This window comes from Delphinus delphis, chromosome 8, assembly GCF_949987515.2.
Source record: "Delphinus delphis chromosome 8, mDelDel1.2, whole genome shotgun sequence".
NCBI classification, from domain to species: Eukaryota; Metazoa; Chordata; class Mammalia; order Artiodactyla; family Delphinidae; genus Delphinus; species Delphinus delphis.
The window spans coordinates 45438558-45451159 of record NC_082690.1 but is presented as its reverse complement, the minus strand read 5'-3'; the positions used below and the strand labels follow the sequence as shown (position 1 = coordinate 45451159).

At 37.1% G+C, this 12602-nt stretch overlaps 1 protein-coding gene and 1 long non-coding RNA gene across 7 annotated transcripts in view; one reads left to right on the top strand and one right to left on the bottom strand.

Annotated features, from left to right (window-relative positions):
- The window catches only part of GRM5 (glutamate metabotropic receptor 5), a 535807-nt gene that overhangs the window by 143654 nt on the left and 379551 nt on the right, over window positions 1–12602 (bottom strand). The window lies entirely within an intron of this gene.
- Window positions 1–12602, top strand: part of LOC132429612 (uncharacterized) — a 265399-nt gene that overhangs the window by 143382 nt on the left and 109415 nt on the right. For both annotated transcript variants that reach the window (XR_009520375.1, XR_009520374.1), the window contains 2 exons: window positions 2728–2793; window positions 3839–3900. This is a non-coding gene — a long non-coding RNA (uncharacterized lncRNA). The remainder of the gene's footprint in view (window positions 1–2727; window positions 2794–3838; window positions 3901–12602) is intronic.

The following is a 12602-nucleotide window of genomic DNA, read 5'->3' as shown; positions in this document are numbered from 1 at the left end:
ATTCTTTTCCTTTACTTAATAATAATCATTAGAGTTATCATAAAGTAAAAATGAAAAATATTTCTAAAATATACCTTATGTTAATTTAACCATCCTATGACAGGATATTCACTTGTTTCCATGTTTACAAGTGATGATAAAGAGGTTAAAAAAGAAAAACTTTCTGATTATGGTCATTCTATTAAATATTGATTCATCAGAGCCTCAAACTGAAGTCCTTATAGTCCATATTCCTCTTTCCTATCCCATGGTACTTCTCTAACACATTTAAAATACACATATGAAATCATGTTTTACATTAGAGTGATTGAAAGAACTTCTTAGCAATAGGCCATCAAAGATGGTGACAGGGATCATACTCCTCAATATCAATATCATTCTATGCACTGATCACTCAAAGTAATGTAGGAATTTTAAAATAAAAGAGTTTGAAATCAGAGAGTTCCTGAGTATAACAGAATAAGGAAAAATATTCTAAGCTTATTTGGAAAATACATGAGACACAACATTGGAAATAAAAGACAAGAAAAGGTGTTTATATCAAATCTGGACACACCTTAGGGCATTTAGGAAAAAAGTGTCTCTGACTTTCCCCACCCTCTCTGTCATTTGGAATATGCAACTTGTGGTATGCATCTGCTGGGACCCAGTGGTACTATCCTTCCTTTGAAGAGGTGCAAGTGCTCTTTCAGGAGAAGTAAAGAAAGTCAAGGGAAATGTAACAATGGAAAAAAAAAGTAACAACAAAGAGGGAGGAGAAGATACGGAGACAGTTGAAGGGAAGAACAGAATGGAGCCTCCTGAACACAAGGCAGGAAAGGTTTTGGAGATTAGCTGAGTGAAAGGGAGTGGGTACTGGGGAAAGTGTGAGCGAAAGGATTTACATAAACAATCATTGTTTATTTCATTAATATTCAGATATTTCTATTTATTGGAATGTTAATTTCTTTTTTTTTAAATTTCTTTTTATCTTCCTTCCAATGCATTTTTGTCCTTTATACTTTTTTGGGGGGGGGGGAGGCAGAGAGAATCCTCCAATATTTTGCATAAATCTGTGCCAGGGAAAGTATTATGTAAGGAATTAATTAGAATAAGTAAAAAAAATGCATGTACTTTCTTCAGTATGCTCTGACTTAAAAATTGATAATGAGAGTTGTTCCAAAGGTCATATATTATTCAGTAAGATATCATAGGGGCTTGAGATATTCCTGAGGCATCCGTGGGTGGAGGAGGAGAATAAAATAAACAAACGAAAAAAATAAAGCATTTCTTCCTCCAAGTCCTCCTTGACAAGAAGAGATTTCATTGAAAATGATCTATGTTGAAATTTCAAAAACTTTTGTGGCAAATCAGGAAAAAAAAAAAAAAAACTAATGCAATACGTTTTGTCCCAATGTTGAATGTGGTTACTTCACACATTATCTTCCCTGAAGTTTCTCATTTCAGCTGCACAGATTTTATTTAAAGCTGACAAGTTGAAATGAAGTGGGCTTGTTTGCTTCATTTTCTTGCTCTGTTTTGGAGGGTTTATTATATCACTGATAGGAGAGTGTGGGTCTCATTGGCACTCGAGGAGATGCATGGGCGTGCTGCAAATGGGACCGGAAACCTGTTTGTCAAGCAGAGCCCCGTTCTCCAAGGAAGTGGGAATTTAAATTGCTCCTTTTATTCATGCGCGCTTGCTCTTATGTAACGCTGTGATTATGACTATTACATAAGAAATGTAAGATCATAATGGGTCCAATTTACCCTTCACAATTCATTCACTGAATTTAATGGGGATTGTAAAAAGCCTGTCTTGATAAACTTTTTTGGAGGTGATATTTCCATTAAAAAAAAAAAAATGTTAGGACCATAGTGTGTTAATTTACTCATCTCTCATCATGTTCTTTAGCTTTTTTTTTCCATGTATAAATCTCTACATTTAATTTAGCAAAAGGTGGTGTTTTTTAGTAGTCTATCGGTTAGAGTGGTGATTTTTAAAACAGTTTTGTTCCAGATATTTCCATTCAACAGCAAAATAAAAACCATAAAAGAGTTCGTATATAAACAGAAAATTCCAGTGTCTGTGTGGCAAAAAATGGTTATTCTATTTAAGCTTACAGGGGAATATCTGCTGTGTAAGTCTCAAGAAAGTTCAATCCATATTGGCTAAGTTAGATGGTGCTATATTGACTTTAGCTTATTAAATATTAACATTTTCATAAAAATGTGCTTCTAAGATTTGCATTAAGATGATAGGGTATGTCTAAGTAAGGAATAATAAATTCATAAGTGAAGAGCCAAGAAAACTTGAGCTTACCTTTCTACTATCCAGCGCTTTCCATTGCATTGTTAGAGTGGACTGTCAAGAGTCTGGCACTACTTTAATGCTTTTGGGTGACATATATTTTACCAAATCAGGGAAAAGGGGGAAGGAAGATAAGGAAAGAAACTGCAAATGTACCACATTTCAGTCAAGTTTCTAGATTTAGTATCTATCTATCTATCTATCTGTCTATCTCTTCATCCATCCATCCATCCATCCATCCATCCATCCAATTTCTTCTCATTGATGGGCATTTTACCCCTCTCCTTATAATCCATTTCGTTATTTCCTTCCCAATGCTTTGATTTAGAGTCGTTTCCCATTATTTGCAGAATCTGTATTTGTAACTTCACCTGCTTGCTAAAATTTATTTGCAACCCCCATACTGATACTCATGGCACTTTTATGGTCATTTTCAGATATACAGAGAGTGGCGAAAAAGTTGATTCTTCTGGTGTGCATATACCCGGCTGAGGCTGCACAAGGTGAAACTCTGCTTTCTTGTTTCAGCTTTGATACTATAAAGAAGTGCCCTTTTCATGGTCTATTAAGTGCCAAGTTTTTGCATTTTTGTGTTTTTTTTTAAATGGGTTTTGCTGTTTAAAATATCCCCAAGTATCGTACTGATACATTATTTAGAATTCCCAAGTGCAAGAAGGCTGTGCTATACCTTACATAGAAAACCAGCTGCCCCTGGTGGTCCAGTGGTTAGGACTCCACGCTCCCAATGCAGGGGGCACAGGTTCGATCCCTGGTCAGGGAACAAGATCCGGTGTGCCGCGACTAAGATCCCGCATGTGGGAACGAAGATCCCGCGTACTGCAACTAAGGCCCGGTGCAGCTAAATAAATAAATAGATAGATAGATAGATAGATAGATAAATAAATAAATAAATATTTTTTTGCGGTACGTGGGCCTCTCACTGTTGTGGCCTCTCCCGTTGCGGAGCACAGGCTCCCGACGCGCAGGCTCAGCAGCCATGGCTCACGGGCCCAGCCGCTCCACGGCATGTGGGATCTTCCCGGACTGGGGCACGAACCCGTGTCCCCTGCATCGGCAGGCGGACTCTCAACCACTGCGCCACCAGGGGAGCCCAATAAATAGATTTTTTTAAATATAGGTTGATAATACATATACTCTTAAAAAGTAAAAAAAAAAAAAAAAAAAAGGCAGCTGCATTTAGGCATGAGTAAAGTCCTGTTTTCTATGAATTCAATATTAATTCATCAACAATATTAGATATTAAATATTAAATAAAGTGTCTTTAGACCAGAACACCATAAAGCAAGGTTATGTAACGACTAGTTGATGAAAATGTGACTAGAGGCTCACGACAATTTAAACCTATATTTCCCCTAGGAGTAATGGTCAGTATTCACTAATTCAGTGTTTGGTGCCTGTTTATAGAACATACCTACTGTGAATAACAATAATTAAGTGGATCCACTTAATTATATATATATATATATATATGGGAGAGGAGGAGAGACATGTAAATAAATGACCACATACAAACGAATATTGTTATAGGCATGAAATGAACACAACGAGAGAGAAGATCAGTAAATAATTGACCAACTCTTCGTAGAAAGGTAAGATTTGAATTGAGTTTGGAAAATATGGGTAATGGAGTGATAACTGTATTTTGAGTTATTTTTTAGACAACAAGTAGGTATTTGTTTATTAATTAATTAATTTATTTATTTTTAGCTGTGTTGGGTCTTCATTTCTTTGCGAGGGCTTTCTCTAGTTGCGGCAAGTGGAGGCCACTCTCTATCACCGTGCGCGGGCCTCTCACTATCGCGGCTTCTCTTGTTGCGGAGCACAGGCTCCAGACCTGCAGGCTCAGTAGTTGTGGTACACGGGCCTAGTTGCTCCGCGGCATGTGGGATCTTCCCAGACCAGGGCTCGAACCCGTGTCCCCTGCGTTGGCAGGCGGATTCTCAACCACTGCGCCACCAGAGAAGCCCAACAAGTAGGTATTTGTGAATCAGGGAATAGTAAATATTAAGCATTGCAGCTATATGGAGTGCACCGGATAGTGACTAATGAAAAGTATGCTGAGGAAGACCAATTATGAATGGTCTTCTGGGCCATTCCAAACGCTTTGAGTTTTATCATTCAGGTGAAGGGGAGCCAGTGGTGGCTTTTAAAGTGGGAAGTGCTACGAAGAGACGATGAGAACTGGATAAACTGTGGTAGCAGTGCGAGTGACAGATAAGAAAGGTTGTGGATGAGTGTTAGAGGATCAAGTTAGAAAAGTTGTTACAGTGGTTAAGGGATCGAATGGATGTTTGTATTAAAGGAATGGGAATGAAGAGCCTATTTGTAAGGAATTCTCAGAGTCCCTAGGACTAGATACGTGGAGAATAGTGGGTAAAGGAGGATGTTTTTGGTTTGTGGGAGACATTAGTGATATTGTAAGTGATATTGTAAGTGACATTGTAGCTCCATGTCCTAGGTTGTAAACTATAGGAAAATAGGTTTGGGGTGAAAAAGGAAGAAAATGAATACAAGTAGGGATCTACAATGATCAGATTTCCCTTTATATGCTCTCTAGCACTTTGTTTCTCCTGGATTTCTGTCTGTTCTCTACATAAAAAATTAATTTGAGTGTTAAAAAAAAATACAAGTGAACAATTTTCTTACGTGGTCCAGTACCATATTAACCCACCCTATTCTATTATGTTTAGGGTTTTGTATGCTGAGCAATAGCTGTTGGCACTCAAAAAAAAAAAGACAGAAATAATGAAAATTATAGAGCTCTAAAGATCTGATGCTCTCTATACAATTATATCCTTATAAACATTTTAACTTTAGAATTATTATTTTTATTATTTTTGTATTAACATAGATATTTGAAGCAGACCAATTGTTATGGTTATAACATGATTACTGTAGGGTTTACAATCAGTAGATTTAATGTCAGAATATATTTCTGGAACGTAGAAGCCCCTAAAGATACATGGTAACGGGCATAAAAAATTCTTGGAAAATTCTGAAGAAAAAGTTTAGTAATTATCAAATGTTAGAATAGAGATGCTCAGTAATTTAAAAATTTGTCTCTGTTATCAAAATCTAAATCTGTACAATGCAGACAATATACTCTTTCCTTCCTGTCCTCGTTTTAAGTTATTGCTATGGAAAACGAAAAAATTCATGTTGCACAGAAAGTTGCATCGGGTGATCCTCTGTAACAGTCTCCATGTTCTTTTCATTCTAATGCATTAATACAGTAAGCATTTTGAATGCATATTCTGTGCAGGCAAACTGCACAGGCATTGTGGTGGGTCCCAGCACATGTCCTCAGCAGTCCATTAGGTATGACCTGCCTGAATGCGCATTGCTGACTTCCAGCCCCCTGGAAGTTTCCTCATTTATTCTCCAGACTGAACATCCTCTTTTCTTTTTATTCAGTCTTCCCCTTAATAGTACAATTCATTAGGTTCCCAGTCACTGAATCATCACTTGTGAAAATCACAATCCTGTCCTGCCTTCCTGAGATTATTCCCCCATCCCCTCAATTAGTATCCTGGGTGTTTCCACACTCTTAGTTCTTACATTTACAGTCCCTTGATTTATTTACATGGAACGCTAATCACATACAGTGGATACGGGTTTCATTAGCTGAATTCTCAAATGGCAACATGATTACTTAGCATAACTCTGCAGAGTTCTTGGGGAGGCGTCTGCTGGGGGCAAACAACATAAATAAATCATCTCAGTCTGCTTCAAAAGGAGCAATACCAGACCAAAAATGTAGACATCAGAATGACTATTCCTAGCAGTTAGTAGTCGTTAAATTTGTGTCAGGAGGTGTGAGTTTATGCATTGGGGAGGTACGGGCGGGGGACGTGGGTATGCCAGGCACATACAATTATTCTTGATCACTGAAATCTTTAGTCCCACTTAGCCTGATGGTATTGGTACTGCTAAGACTATCACACATATGTTGTGTACTGGAGACGCTGCACTTGATTCTCATTCCTCAAATACATGACATTTATTTCTTTTTCACTGAACAAGTATTGGGTAACTAATAACTTGATAGTTATGTGGGAGTAGAGTGGTGAACAAGAAGACAAGATTTCTGCTCTCATAGAGGTAACATTTTGATGCTTTTAGTTTTGCATTTGTCATCATATTAAAGTTAAGTACATTTATTTTCCCTAAATTGTCTGTAAATTTTATGTTTTGGACATCTCATCCTTATGTTTATTATAATGCCTTGAACATACTAAGGACTTAAATGTTTAATATAACTTATTAGAAAATTAGACTTTAAAAGGCAAATTTCAAATCTTAGAGAATTCTTTTCCGATAACTGCATATATTCTTTTTTTAAAATTTATTTTTGGGCTGTGTTGGGTTTTTGTTGCTGCACACAGGTTTTCTCTCATTGCGGCAAGCAGGGGCTACTCTTCTTTGCCATGCGTGGGCTACTCACTGCGGTGGCTTCTCTTGTTGCGGCACGTGGGCTCAGTAATTGTGGTGCACAGGCTTAGTTGCTCCGTGGCCTGTGGGATCTTCCCGGACCAGGGCTCGAACCCATGTCCCCTGCACTGGCAAACGGATTCTTAACCACTGCGCCACCAGGGAAGTCCCAACTGCATATATTCATTTTTAATTGAGAAAGCAGCACTGTTTGATGTGCCTTATAGAATGACTCTGAAAGGCTGAATTCATTCCCCCCCTCCAAAATGGTCCTCTCCCTTCTCTACCTGATGCTATTAAGGTTAATGAATACATTCATTAGGCTGCATCCCAGCATTTTTTTTTTTCAAAATATGTTCACAGCCCACACAATTATTATTGAAACTGCTGTTCTACTCACATGTAATCATAATCATCACCCTGCCAAATCTCTTACCAGTAGCATTCTAACAGGTATTTTGGGATTTTTTTTCCTAATAGTGGGAGTCTGTCTACTGACTGCTTGGCTGTCTTCATATAATATTCCTTTTTTTTCCTCCCCTGGGGGAGTAGAAGGTCTTAGAATCTCTAAAAAAAATAGTGAAAACAAAGAAGAATATTGAGCTTTTAAATAAAAGTTCTTATGAATGTACACCAGTCAACACTAATGAATTAATTCCAAAATGAAATACAATGTAGAATTTTTGAGAACATTGTTAGGTTATTTACTGAAAATCACTTTATCTCCAGGGCTTGTAAATCTTAATTTTTCCCATGTCTGAGGATAAGTAGGTGTGAATTGGAGGAGCTATATCAGAACATTGAAAAGAAGGAAGAAAAGTCAGGAATCTAAAGTTTACCATCTTGTGTAAGTCAGGTGATTTCCATTATATTGCTTTCCTGATTCTCTACAGGCCTTAGAGATGATTATTATTAGCCCTAGTTTCTACCATTGAGGAAATTGAGGCTCTGAGGAATTAAATAACCTACTCAAAATCCCACAGCTAGCACAGAGGGGATTTCAACCCAGATCTTTCCAGCTCCAACACTCCAGTACTTTCCATACTTCATGGAGCCTCCAAAATAATGACATACAGTGATGACAGCAGTGAGAAATGTTTGTTAAGGGGATCTTATTTAAGAGGCGTGTGTTGGAGGACAGGGGGCAGCATGTCGGGCCGGGAGTATGTGGGCAAGATTCTCTTGCTCTGGTATATTTTCACCTTACCTACTTTTTAAATCAAACGCTAATCTAGATCAGGACTGCTGGGAAGGGATTTTGAAACTATAATTAAGATCCCAAGGAAACTGACCTTGAAATAGGGAGATAATTCGTAATGGGTCTGACCTAATCAGGTGAGTCCCTGAAAAGTGACCACCTCTTCCTGACAAAAGAGATTCAAATGTGAGAAGGATTTGGCATGAGAGGGCTGGAGGAGACGCTCCATTGCTGGCTTTGAAGATGGAGGGGGCTGTACAGTAAGGAGTGCAGGTGGCCTGGAGGAGCTGAGTGTGCCCCTGGGTGATACCAGCAAGGAAATGGGGACTCAGGCCTACATCTAAAAGGAACTGAATGCCACCAAAACTTGAATGAGCTTGGAAGCAGATTCTTTCACAAAGCCTCCAGAAAGGAATACACCTTGATTTCAGCCTGTTTAACCCTGAGTGGAGAACCCAGTTATGCTATATACATGGACTCCTGACCTCCAGAAACGAATATTGTTTTAAGTTGCTAAATTTGTGGTAATTTGTTACACAGCAATAGAAAGTTATTATTCACTCGCCACCTCTTTTCTACATTTCCTCACTTGGAAGGCCAAAGCATGTTAATATCAGAAGAGAAGTGATATAATCTTAGGGGGTCTGACCTAATTCAGGGTTTGGTCAGAGCAGACAAACTTCCAAAGACTTTGGGATCACAGAAAATAACGGAGAGTATTACACATATTAGAATACTTGGAACGTCCATCCTGTCTCAATTTAGGCTTTAAATTGAGGTAGTCATTTCCCCCTCTGGTTTAAAGTCTTGTCCCTCCAGGGATGCTTCCTTACCAAACACATCCTTCACAGAGAAAGAAGCTGAGAAAAATCATGGTAAATAGATTATTTTTTTTAATAAATTTATTTATTTATTTTTGGCTGTGTTGGGTCTTCGTTTCTGTGCGAGGGCTTTCTCTAGTTGCGGCAAGCGGGGGCTACTCTTCATCGCGGTGCGCGGGCCTCTCACTATCGCGACCTCTCTTGTTGCGGAGCATAAGCTCCAGACGCGCAGGCTCAGTAGTTGTGGCTCACGGGCCCAGTTGCTCCGCGGCATGTGGGATCTTCCCACACCAGGGCTCGAACCCGTGTCCCCTGCGTTGGCAGGCAGATTCTCAACTACTGCGCCACCAGGGAAGCCCGTAAATAGATTATTTTGAGAATTACACAATCTGTTGTTTCTCTTGTCATATTATAGACATTTGGAGAGATGCAGAAATTGTGGCAATTGTGTAAAATGTGCAATATAGTGAGCGAAATGATTCAGTTAAATAGAGAAAGCGTGTTATGAGTAAGCTATTGTATCCACCGCTTTACATAACCTTTTTTATGTTTTCTCTGGAAGCTTTCTTACTTAGGATAACCTTCTAGTTTTCAGTCTGCAAACTCCTTCCCGCTGAATTGCACTAATTTCTTCTTTTATGCTGTTAAACTGAGCACAATGTTCAGCCAAATAGTCAATCATTATTTATTATTTATTATAATCAATCAATAATTTATTTAGTCTATTAAATTCCAAGCAGTAAGGCAGACTTTATGATGATGTTAGTGAATATAACTCCCAGTGTCCAATCTGTTTTCTTCCCTTACCCCTTATAACAGGTCACCAGGGAGTTCATAATTTCAGATCTATTACGTTTTTCTTATACTTTCCTCAATGTTCTCCAGTATTTGATACTTTTCTTTCATTTAGCCAAATCTAGTGGCTGACACTGTACATGCCGATTTCCCTACAGAGTACTGCATATGAGCAATAAGGAGAAGAAAAACTGGCATTCTCTACCCACATTAGAGTCGGGCAAATGAAAACTTAGAGTGATAACGGTGATCATGTATTTAGGGTTGCTGTCTGCCAGGCATTGTTCTAGGCACTGTGTGTGTATATACATATATACACACACACACACACACACATACACACGCTTACTCTCTGCCAATATATATGTGTATATATATTTATATCCACATCTATCTATCTATCTATATTTTTTTAACATTTTCACATTTCACTTTAGGAATCTTCAGCTTGAAAAGTAGGAAATAGCCCTGAGTTAAACAGTACTCAAACTCAGTCTACCTAAATCTAGAAACCAAAACTGAACCAGTGCAACCTATCATTGTGGTCTTTGATCCAAATCCGTGTCCAAACTTATTTGACTTTGTCCATGAAACTGCAGAGAGAAGAGTTACTTTAATTTCCGTTACACACATACACATACACACACACATGCACACACCCCTTCAAATTATTTTCTTTTTTTTCCTTTCTGAGACTATAAACAAAGAATTGTCTTAAACCATTGCATTCATCTTCTGATAAATGCCCATCTTTGTAGTGTTAGAATACACTGGCCAAGTTATTACAAGTCTCTCTACTGACAAGATAAAGAGCTATTAGAAGATGCTCAAGAGACCTTGAAATATGTACATAAACACAGAATGAACTCTCTTCACATTTCACTTTGAGGCAACTTGTTCTTCCTTGACAAATTATCCCCATGACACCCACTGAAACCAAGTCTATTGTTAACTTCTCACATCTATCAGATATGGTTTACAAATGAACACTTACAAGCTGTAGAAGACCAGTAAATAATCAAAAATTGTTCAGGGTGTGAGATTAAGTTTTAGAAATAGTCATTATGTAAGACTCCTGAAAGCCTGAAAAATTTAGTTGTGACATGCCCAGTAATTAATCCAAATAGACTGAAACTGTAAATCACATATTAGAAACTGAACAGCTACTTCCATTTCTAGCTATGATAGATTAGACAAACCTTCCTCTGAAGACAACTAGAAGGGCTGGATAAACTTAAAAAAAATCTATTTAAGCTATCAGAATGCTATCTAGGCAGCTGGGACTCAAGTGGCCAAGATCCTGGGGAGAAAAAAAAAATATACTGAGGTAAGACTTTCCCTTGATGTATGTGACAAATTCACTGAAAGTCAAGGATGCAAGGCTAAGAAGTTGGATCAAAAGCAGCACATGAGGCTCAAGAACTTATTCTTTCATAACTGAATCTTTGTACCTATTGAGCAGTAACTCCCCATTTTTCCCTTTCCTCAGCCCCTGGCAATTAACCATCTTTCTTTCCACTTCTATGAATTTGACTGTTTTAGACACTTCATATAAATGGAATCATGCAGCATTTTCCTTCTGTGATTGGTTTATTTCACTTAGCATAATGTTTTCAAAGTTCATCCATGTTGTCATATATGGCAATATGGTGCAACTACCATTGAAAATAGCTTGGAGTTTCCTAAAATAATTAAAATATATTACCATATGATCCAGCAATCCCACTTCTGGGTATTTATCCAAAATAATTAAAATCAGGTTGTCAGAGAGAGATATGTACCCCCATGTTCATTATAGTATTATTTACAAAAGCCACAATGTGAAAACAACATCCGTTAATGTCCATCAATAGATGAATGGATAAAGAAAATACGAAGTTTAATATTCTAAAATCAACCAGTTTACCACATTATCAGAATAATGGAGGAAAATATGACAAACTCAACATCATTCTGATAAAAAGTCCATAGCAAACTAGCTAAGAAAGAGAACTTTCTTAATCTGTGCAAGAGTTTTATAGTAAAGATCATACACAACAATGAAATGTTGAAAGGTTTCTTCCACAAGCAAAGGATATCTTCTCTGACCACTTTTCTTCAGTATTTTACTGAATGTTCTAACCAATTCAATAAGGAAATAGAAGGAGTAAATTATCATTATTCAAGGACAATTTGATTGTTTACATAGCAAATCTGAAATTATATCTAAAATACAGATTATTACAATCAGTAGTAAATGAATTTAGTAAGTTTGGTGGACACTAGTTCAGCCTACATAAATAAATTAATTTCTATATATCTGGAACAAACAATTAGAAAACAGTATTTTAAATATACTATTTAAAAACCCCCTAATAGTTAGAAATAAATCTAAGGAAGATATGTAAGATTTCTCCATGCATGTAAGAGGAATTATGGAAGACTTAAATTAATAAAGGAAGTACCACACTCATAAACTGGAGGAGTCAATAATGTAAAGTTGTTAATTTTCCTGAAATTGATCTATAGATTCAAGGTAATCTGAATCAAAATTCCAGCAGGTTTTTTTTGTGGGGGGTGGAGGGTGAGGTGTGGAGGATATTTATAAACAAAATTATAAAATTTGTATGGAAATGTAAAGGACCAAGTATAGCCCAGATAATACTGGTAAAGAACAAAGCTGGGGAAATACAGTATTAGATAGTAAGACATTATGAAGTTACAATGATATACAATTTGTAGAGATAAATAGACTAATGGAATGGAATCCTACGTGGATATATAGAGACTTGATTTTTGATAAAAGCGACACTGCAAAGAAGTAGGGAAAACAGTTCTATTAAATAAATGATTCTGAAAAAAAATGATTCTGGGTAAATTTATATTTTTTGGAAAAATACATTGATACTTAATCCACAACACTCATAAAAATCAATTCTAGGTAGACTGTAGATCTAAATGTTGCTGATTATACAATAAAGCTTTTAGATGATAACAAAAAGCTTCTAGATATAGCAGAAGGGAGAATATCTTCATTATCTTAGGATAAGAAAGATTTCTCAAACAG